At 43.0% G+C, this 9,608-nt stretch overlaps 1 long non-coding RNA gene across 1 annotated transcript in view; it reads left to right on the top strand.

Moving 5' to 3' along the window:
- The first annotated feature begins 2,504 nt into the window (after positions 1-2,504).
- The window catches only part of LOC118889149, a 30,342-nt gene continuing 23,238 nt past the window's right edge, over positions 2,505-9,608 (top strand). The window contains exon 1 of the long non-coding RNA XR_005018423.1: positions 2,505-4,537. This is a non-coding gene — a long non-coding RNA (uncharacterized LOC118889149). The remainder of the gene's footprint in view (positions 4,538-9,608) is intronic.

Genomic DNA, 9,608 nt, shown 5'->3' with positions numbered 1-9,608 from the left:
ATGCTGTTACCATTTCCAATGCATTGGCTCTTTGGAATCTATTTGTATCCTCTGCAGTTCTTTTAGCCCAAGTCTTGGCAGTGGACCTTGGTAGCCTAGAGCCTTAAAATGTCCTGTGTCTGATGTGAGTGAGAGTCACCCCAAATCAACATGTCAACACCATTTTGGTGGCCTAATCTCACCCGATCCCATGAAAGATTACTATGACAGCCAATGGGAGTAATCTGCTAGTTTGGCCACCCTCCCAGAACCAGAGCCTGGCTGCAGAACCCCGGCACAACCAGTTTATAACTTGTCTTTTCACCTTTTAAGGTGTTTTTGTGAAACAAAACGTTTTGATTTCAAAAATTCAAATTTATCAATTTTTTAGTAGTGAGTCTTGTTTTAGAAAATTTTCCCTAACCCAAGGTCTAAAAAGTATAGAACATTTCCACGATTGTAGAAAATTCTATTGGACAGGCCTAGTTACCCTAATAATTGGTACCCTGTGCTAAAGACAAAATAAGCTGAAACAGGTTAAATTCTATAGTGGGATCAGATTCCTGGTGATACTATTAGTTTGTGGCCTATAGAGAAGGAGCTTAGGACCTGATACTGTTGCTGCTGGTGATAGTTGACTTGCTTTTTAGGTCTTGCTGGTTAGTCTAGGCTGAGATCACAGTAGTTGTTACATAACAACCACTTATATAATCATTTTTTTCCTGCTGACTGAAATGATATCAAAATGGTTGTCACTATTTACTGCCTTTTACACGTATGGTTATTTTTCAAATATACCGTGATCACTACAGTAATTTTAAACTCCATTTAAATTCCACAATTCTCACTAGAGAGATTTGACATGCAAGTCAGTCTTGTCAACAGAGATATTTCACTAAAGTGCAACCAAAATTATCTGAGTCCAAGGACCTCTACTGTGGGATCCTCTTGCTGCCACTAGTTTTTAAACCAAAAGCAAAGAAAACAGCATCCCTCAATCTCAATTTACCACTCTATGCGACAAAAGACTCCTTTTCCTCTATTTGTCTCATTAGAAACTTGTGAAAGACTAAATTAGGGTGAAATCTTAAAGACTTTCAGAAATATATATTTTATATACATATATATATATATATATGAATCCCATTTCCTTCCCCAAATCTGGAAAGCATAACAAATTTGTTTGTAGGCGTTTGCTTCATAGTTTAATTTTTGAGTGTTGAGGGAAGGTCCTACGGAAAATTATACTACTTTTACAATGCAATATCCTTCATTTGGAATAAGTCAGATTACCTTTTTGTGTGAACCAAGAGCACTTAGAAGATGGAGTGCGTCCTTTAAGGAAGAAAATTTTGCATACTTTATTACTTATTTGGAGACTGGAGGGCATCCTTACCTGATACTATTTGGGTTAATAGTTATACTTTCCAGTTCAGCCACTGGGAGGGCAATGTATCCTTTGATTTTCTAGGAGTTGTGTGTAATACTTAGTTTCCATCGTCTCCCTCAGTTTCTCTATTGTTTCTCTGATAAACCGTATAGGATGGTTTAGGAGATTAATTGCTTCTCACCTAAATAGCCAGCTTTCTGGGGGAAGCTTTGGCTTTTATATGAACATTTTCCTACCAGTTACTGGCAGCGGGTGAACTTCACTACTGTACTCTTACGACTGCTTCATTGTTGGGGTCATCAGATTCACGGAGGAAGTAGAAAAATACTAAAGATTAAGGTTTCACAGTTTAAAAATTACAAATAATATAGCTTATTTAGAGGCTAAATCGGCATTCTGTGAAATGTCTTTTCCTTCCTCTCTCTTGTTCACTTAGAAGCACTTCCAGTCTTCTATTATCAGGGGCCACACAGGCAGAGTGCTGGAGTAGAAAATACACTGACTCAGAATCATGGTGTGTGACTTTGAGCACATCGTGTAACCTTTATGGGTCTCTTTTTCGAGTAAACCTTCACTATCACATTAGATAACGGAAGGGAAAGTCCCGTGAAGAGGGTTCTAACCTTAATGTATTGCCCCTTCCTAGCTTCTTTGGTTCAAACGTTTGGTGGGGCAGTTATACATTCTGGCTAAATGAGGCATTTGGATACTTTATTAACATATCAAAGCTCTACTTCCCCTTTCCTCCTATTTCAAAACCAAATTAAACTAAAACCTTTTCATTTGCTATACTGTTTGTGGAGAATTTTAACATCAGTTATCTAATTTGATTTACTCAACGTCCCTATTTTACAGATGCGAACCCATTGAAAACCCTTTGAAGTCGTGGCTCCTAGACTAGAAATGAAGCCTACCTCCAGGCTAATGTTCTTTTTAGTATGTTGCTGCTTTTTTTGAAATCTCTCTTTTTCTTGTTACTGGGTCAATTTTTGAGCTGGCTAAACTACAAATATGTCTGGCTTTCAATCTTCTAGGCCACTCCTCTTCTACTCCCTCCGCCCTCAGTCCCCTCCCTCTCACTTCTTAAAGCGCTGCACTTTGCTGCGACCGCCATATTTCTTCTTTTCCCGGGGTAGAAGCTTGCTCATATTGGATCTCTTTGCCCGTGTGGTTCTTTCTGGAACATTTTCCAGCCCCCAACCATGCCTTATGGCGTATTTCTTTTAAAAAATTCACCAAAAATTCATAAAATATTTTTAAAAATTTGAAATTTCTCCTAGTATTTTCTTGACACCTCGCTATTTTACAGATATTTGGGATATTTTTAGGCAGTTTTCCATTTTAAAGGAATTTTTCTTTGGAATGATTTTTGGTTGACTCCTCTGGTTTTTTGTGGTTTAGTTTTCTTTTTCTCCCCCTTTTCTATATTTTGCCCATCGGGGCTGTGGATACCTGGTTTTAATATTGTTATTTTTTTGCCCATCGGGGCCGCGGATACCTGCTTTTAATTTTTTTTTCCCTTAGCCCATCGGGGCCTCGGATACCTGCTGTGTACCCCCTCTCTCCCCAACACTCTGGCCCAACGGGGCAATGGATACCTGCCTTTTTTTTTTTTTTTTTTTTTTTTTTTCGCCCATCGGGGCCTTGGATACCTGCTTTGATTTTTTTTTTTTTTTCCTTGCCCATCGGGGCCTCGGATACCTGCTTTAATTTTTTTTTTTTTTTCCTTGCCCATCGGGGCCGCGGATACCTGCTTAGATTTTTTTTTTTTTCATCGCCCATCGGGGCTTTTCATGGATGGAAAAGTGTTGGGTTTTGTGGTTCGTTGTACTATCTGGAATGTCTACAAAATGTTGCTGCTAATCGTTTGGTGTTGTGTGAGTGGACCTACGGCTTTGGCTGGGAGATGACTTTGCAGTTAGGCTAGGGGGTTGGTTAGGCTGGGGAGGAAAGATGGCGGCCACTTTAGAATTGCCGCCCAGCTTGGCTGAGGGCTAGTTGTTTGTGCTAAGTATAAACTAGGAAGGTAAGATGAATAGTGGGACAGGCAGAGGAAATGATATGCATTGTATGAGTTAAGTGTTTTGAATAAGCTGATTTGGGTCATGTTAAGAGCTTTGCATGAATTGTGGTATCATGAGGTGGAAAAACAGGATCATCCTGTGTCATATTACAAAAGGCTAATCGAAAATGAGAGGGAGAGGACCTAGGCGCAGAGTTCAAAATGGCGATTTTGACTTTGCAGCATTGCTTAGCATGGCTCTCTGCTTTGTTAGAGTGTTCAAAATGGCGGATCCATTTTGCCGCAGTGTTCCAGTGGCGGGAAGCCACATCATGGGTGTCTTTGTTCTAGTGTGCAGCATGGCGGTGGAAATATTCTGTTACATAGTAAAAGATGGCGGCTTAAGTACTTGCCGCAGTCTAAAACATGGCGGGCCTTTGTCTTTGCCGTGTGCATTTCCTGACAGGTTTTGCTGCAGGGACAATATGGCTGACCTTGTCATGTGGATATCATGGCAGTTTGTCACGTGGACGTCATGGCAGGGGTGAGCGACCGTTACATTCTTGGCGGGCTTTGCACCAGGAGGGCCTGCCGCATTGTTAAAGATGGCGGGCTTTGCCGCGAAAAAGTGAAAGGAGGGATTGGCAGTGTTGGATTGCCGCATGACCCACCCAATCAGAAAGGATGGTGGAATTGGTCGCAGCCAGTTAGTGGAGGATGGAATTAGACCGAGTTAGCATAGCACCTTGCTACCGTCTCTATTCAGCCAGTCAGGACGGGCCACGTTTGTACTACTCCCAGTGGGTGGTACCAAGGTCTTTCCAAGGACATTTGGCCTTTCCACCTCCCTCCCCTTTCACTTGCTCCCTCCCCTCCAGCATTGCCACTTGCAGTGCTGGATATTAGGTTGTGCGGGCTGAACCTCACGCCATTCCTCTGCATTGGTGCCGTGGCCTAAGGCTAGTGTACTACCCGCCCCCGCCAACCCCGCCTCTGCTCTTCTGCACTTTGGCCAGGGGCAGTGCTCCATGCCTGCCAAGTGTGAAAATGGCGGTGAGTCGTGGCAAGGACCAGAATGGATCGCAGATGATCGTTGGCCAACAGGTGGCAGAAGAGGAATCCCTGCCTTCCTCAAGAGGAACACCTACCCCGTGGCTAATGCTGGGGTCGGATTTTGATTTCTATTTGTTTCTTGGATGTCAGTCATACATAGTTTGATTATGTGGTTTGCTAGTGTTTGATTTAAGCCTTAAGGGACTACTATGGAAATGTATTTAGGGGCTTTATTTGTAGACTTCATTTCAGTTAACATTTAATTGGTTTTCATGTTTGGGTTCCTTTAAAATTCCTTCAAGTTTTCAGTTTCTTTTTCTACAAATTGCTTAAACTTTTTTTGTCTTTAGATATTCAAAGTAAAATAATAAGCCATTTTAAATTTTTTACTATTTTTTACTTTGGGGTTGACTTAAACTACTTCCCTTTGGATTTTTGAAGAGTCTTATAGCACAGAAGTAGTTAATTAAAAATTTAACGTTATGACTGAATGTAAAAAGGAATATTTGAAGGTCCACTCCGGTCCAGGCCTTGCTTTGTTCCCACCCTTAATGCTGCACTAATTGACTAATGACCCACCTATCTGCAGGAAACTTGAATTGCTGTGGACTTGCTTCTTCTATTCGAACTTATTATATTGGAGTATTATTGCTCATAATTTCAAGTTTCTGTGGTTTCTTGCCTCCACAGCCTCTAGCTCCACCCCAGCCCTGTTCCTAGCAACCCCCTTTCTGGCCCCAGCCCCGGCCCTAGCCCCAGCCCCGGCCCCAGCTCTGGCCCCAGTCCCGGCCCCAGCCCCGGCCCCGGCCCCAGCCCCGGCCCCAGCCCCGGCCCCGGCCCCTGGCCCTGCCCCGGCCCCTGGCCCTACCCCTGCCCCAGCCCCTGCCCCAGCCCCAGCCCCAGCCCCAGCCCCAGCCCCAGCCCCAGCCCCAGCCCAGCCTCAGTCCTGTTTCTCCCTAAAGCCCGTGAAATTTGCATTGATTCAGTGCTAAAAATAAGTTGTCCATTGCTCACCCAGTAGACTGGGATACCCTGTCTGCCTCTAGCATTGCTGATCTTGAATGCTGACTACCCGAGTCACCATTTTCAATTAATGTACAGAATCCCTTTTGTCCATTGTCCCATGTTAGAACAAAGAATCCACACACCCTTTGCATTAATGTTAGGAAATGTTAATTAATTGAGAGCTTTCATAAGTCTAGTTACTCATAATCTTCTCAATCCCCTGTCCTTAAGGAAGGAGAAACCATTCCTCTGTCATTGCTGCAGTAGTCACAATCCCAGTTTTCTGGACAGTGCATATATACTGTGCTGACCACCTAAACTCTTTGCACTGAGTGAAATTCTAATTGTTCATAATCCTGCCCATTGGATTAGATCCCAGTCAAAAACCCTTTTGCATTCAGCAGGGGGCACAGAAAACCCAGATTTTTTGTTCCACAGTTAATGTGCTCAGTCCCAATTGTCATAGTCTTGTCCATTAAACAAAGGCATCCTACCAATTTTGCCCTGCTTTTCTGGAGTCCTGCTGTTCTTGAACAATTAAAGTACCAAACTGTACATCGTCTTCCCCATTAATCAATGACCCTCCATCCCATTCGCATTGCTATTAGGCCGTGCTGACTACCTGAGACCATCTTCCTTGAATTATTAATGAGAAGAATCCCAATTGTTCATTACACAAGTCCTTTGCAACTTTTTTGCACTACAGCAGAAGTGCTCATCCTCAAAGTCCTTTGCTTTGAAATATTAATGGATACAATCACTGTTAGTCATGGTCCTGCCTAACAGGTAAGACCCACCCATGCTCTTCATTGCTCCTAGGCAGTTCGGACTACCTGTCACTTTGCATTAATATGTAAAATCCTCATTTCCCATGGTCCCACCCATTAGTCTAGGATATCCCTTACCTCTGTGCCATTTCTTCTGAGGAGTTCTGATTACCCAAAGTCCCTTCTCTTATTAAACAATTGATGTGCATAATTGCATATAACTATGGTCCCATGCAATAAAAAATGAAATCCCACACTCGGTGGAATACTGCTAGGTCGTGCAGATTATTCAAGAACTCAGCTTTTGGACAGTTAATTTGCACAGTTGCAGTTGTCCAGAGTCCTGTCCACTTTAATGGGCCACTGTATCCCATTTGCATGCTATATGGGTCAAACTCTCAAGGAACCTTCTCTTGAATTGATAATGTCCATACTTGCATTTGTCAATGTCCTGTGAATTAGTCACACCCACCCGCTTTGTATTCCAGCAGAGGACCCTTACTACTTGAGAACTCTGCACTAGGACATTTAATGTGCACGAACCTAATTGATTACACCTGAGCCTTTTGTATCAGGAACCGTGCATCATCTTTAGTTCTGAAAGGTGCTAATTATCTAAGGCCATTTCCTGACACTGTTCATGTGCAAAATTGCGGTCCCAATGACTCCTTTCTTTAAATTAGAATCCCATCCCCAACTAACTGCCTTTGCATTACAGCAGAGGATACCTCGGGCAGTTAATGGGCTTGATTGCAGCTACAGACCTCTCTGTTAGTCTAGCACCTATTCCCCTCCTAGATGATTTGCATTACTACAGGCAGTACAAGGGACTGATAATGGACTTATACAGCTATAGTCCCTTACGTTAACCTAGGAACCCATCCCCATCTAACTCCCTTTGAGTGAGGAGGGTACTGCGGAGGGTACTTGGAACTGTTAATGAGCTTTATTGCAGCTACAGTTCCTTTCGTCACTCTAGAATCCATTTCCTTCCTACTCGATTTGCATTACCACAAAGGGCACAAGGGACTGTTAATGTGCTTAAGTGGAGCTACAGTCCCTTATGTTAACCTAGGAACCCATCCCCCCCAACTCCCTTTGCATTAATGCAGAGCCTACATGGACTTGTTAATGGGCTTAATTGTACTGCTGTCTCTTCTGTTAGTCTGGAATCCCATCCCTCCTACTCAATTTGCGTTACCGCAGAATGTATGAGAGACTGTTACTGTGCTTAAATGCATCTATAGTCTCTTATGTTTACCTATGATCCCATTCCTGTCTAACTCCCTTTGCATGACTGCAGAGGGTACTTGGGACTGTTAATAGGCTCAATTAGAGCTACAGTCCCTTCTGTTAGTAGAGTCCCATGCCCTCCTACTCTATTTGCATTACCGAAAGGGGGACAATGGACTGTTAATGGGCTTTATTGCAGATACAGTCCCTTCTGTTAATCTAGAATCAGTTTCCTTCTTATTGGATTTGCATTACCACAGAGGGTACAGGGACTGTTAATGTGCTTAAATGCAGCTGCAGTCCCTTATGTTAACCTAGGATCCCATCCCCAACTATCTCCCTTTTCATTACTGCAGAGCCTACATAGAACTTGCTAATGGGCTTAATTGTGCTACTGTCCCTTATCTTAGCCTAGGATCCCATCCCCTCCTAATTCCCTTTAGATTACCAAAGAGGACACAAGGGACTGTTAATGTGCTTTTAAATGCACGTACAATCCCACCCCCTTTTTTAACCTAGGATTCCATTCCCACCTCACTCTCTTTTCATGACTACAGAGGGTACTTGGGACTGTTAATGGGCTTTACTGCAGCTACAGTCCCTTCTGTTAATCTAGAATCCGTTTCCTTCTTACTGGATTTGCATTACCACGTAGGGTAACTGGGACTGTTAATGTGCTTAAATGGAGCTGTAGTCCCTTATGTTAACCTAGGATCCCATTCCCACCTAACTCCCTTTTCATTAATGCAGAGCCTATATGGGACTTGTTAATGGGCTTGATTTCACTGCTGTCCCTCCTATTAGTCTAGGAGCCCATCCCTCTTACTTGATTTGCATTACCCCAGAGTGTAGAGACTGTTAACATCCTTAAATGCATCTACAGTCTCTCATGTTTACCTGTGATCCCATTTCCATTTAAAGCTCTTTGAATGACTGCAGAGGGTACTTGGGACTGTTAATGGGCTTTATTGCAGCTACAGTCCCTTCTGTTAGTCTAGATTCCCATTCACTCCTACACGATTTACATTAACACAGAAGGTACAAAGGACTGCTAATGTGCTTAAATAGAGCTACAGTCCTTTATGTTAATCTAGGATCCCATTGCCACCTAACTCCCTTTTCATTACTGCAGAGCCCACATGGACTTGTTAATGGGCTTAATGGCACTGCTGTCCTTTCTGTTAATCTAGGAGTCCATCCCACCTACTCAATTTGCATTATCCCAGAGTGTACAAGAGACTGTTACTGTGCTTAAATGCATCTACAGTCTCTTATGTTTACCTATGATCCCATTCCCACCTAAATCCCTTGCACTACCACAGAGGGTACAAGGGACTGTTACTATGCTTAAAAGCAGCTACAGTCCCTTATGTTTATCTAGGACCCTATTCCCGCCTGACTCCCTTTTAATGACTGCAGAGGGTACTTGGGACTGTTAATGGGCTTTACTGCAGCTACAGTCCCTTCTGTTAATCTAGAATCCGTTTTCCTTCTTACTGGATTTGCATTACCACGTAGGGTAACTGGGACTGTTAATGTGCTTAAATGGAGCTGTAGTCCCTTATGTTAACCTAGGATCCCATTCCCACCTAACTCCCTTTTCATTAATGCAGAGCCTATATGGGACTTGTTAATGGGCTTGATTTCACTGCTGTCCCTCCTATTAGTCTAGGAGCCCATCCCTCTTACTTGATTTGCATTACCCCAGAGTGTAGAGACTGTTAACATCCTTAAATGCATCTACAGTCTCTCATGTTTACCTGTGATCCCATTTCCATTTAAAGCTCTTTGAATGACTGCAGAGGGTACTTGGGACTGTTAATGGGCTTTATTGCAGCTACAGTCCCTTCTGTTAGTCTAGATTCCCATTCACTCCTACACGATTTACATTAACACAGAAGGTACAAAGGACTGCTAATGTGCTTAAATAGAGCTACAGTCCTTTATGTTAATCTAGGATCCCATTGCCACCTAACTCCCTTTTCATTACTGCAGAGCCCACATGGACTTGTTAATGGGCTTAATGGCACTGCTGTCCCTTCTGTTAATCTAGGAGTCCATCCCACCTACTCAATTTGCATTATCCCAGAGTGTACAAGAGACTGTTACTGTGCTTAAATGCATCTACAGTCTCTTATGTTTACCTATGATCCCATTCCCACCTAAATCCCTTGCACTA

Source organism: Balaenoptera musculus, chromosome X (genome assembly GCF_009873245.2).
Source record: "Balaenoptera musculus isolate JJ_BM4_2016_0621 chromosome X, mBalMus1.pri.v3, whole genome shotgun sequence".
Classification (NCBI taxonomy): Eukaryota; Metazoa; Chordata; class Mammalia; order Artiodactyla; family Balaenopteridae; genus Balaenoptera; species Balaenoptera musculus.
This window is presented reverse-complemented; position numbering and strand designations above follow the sequence as displayed.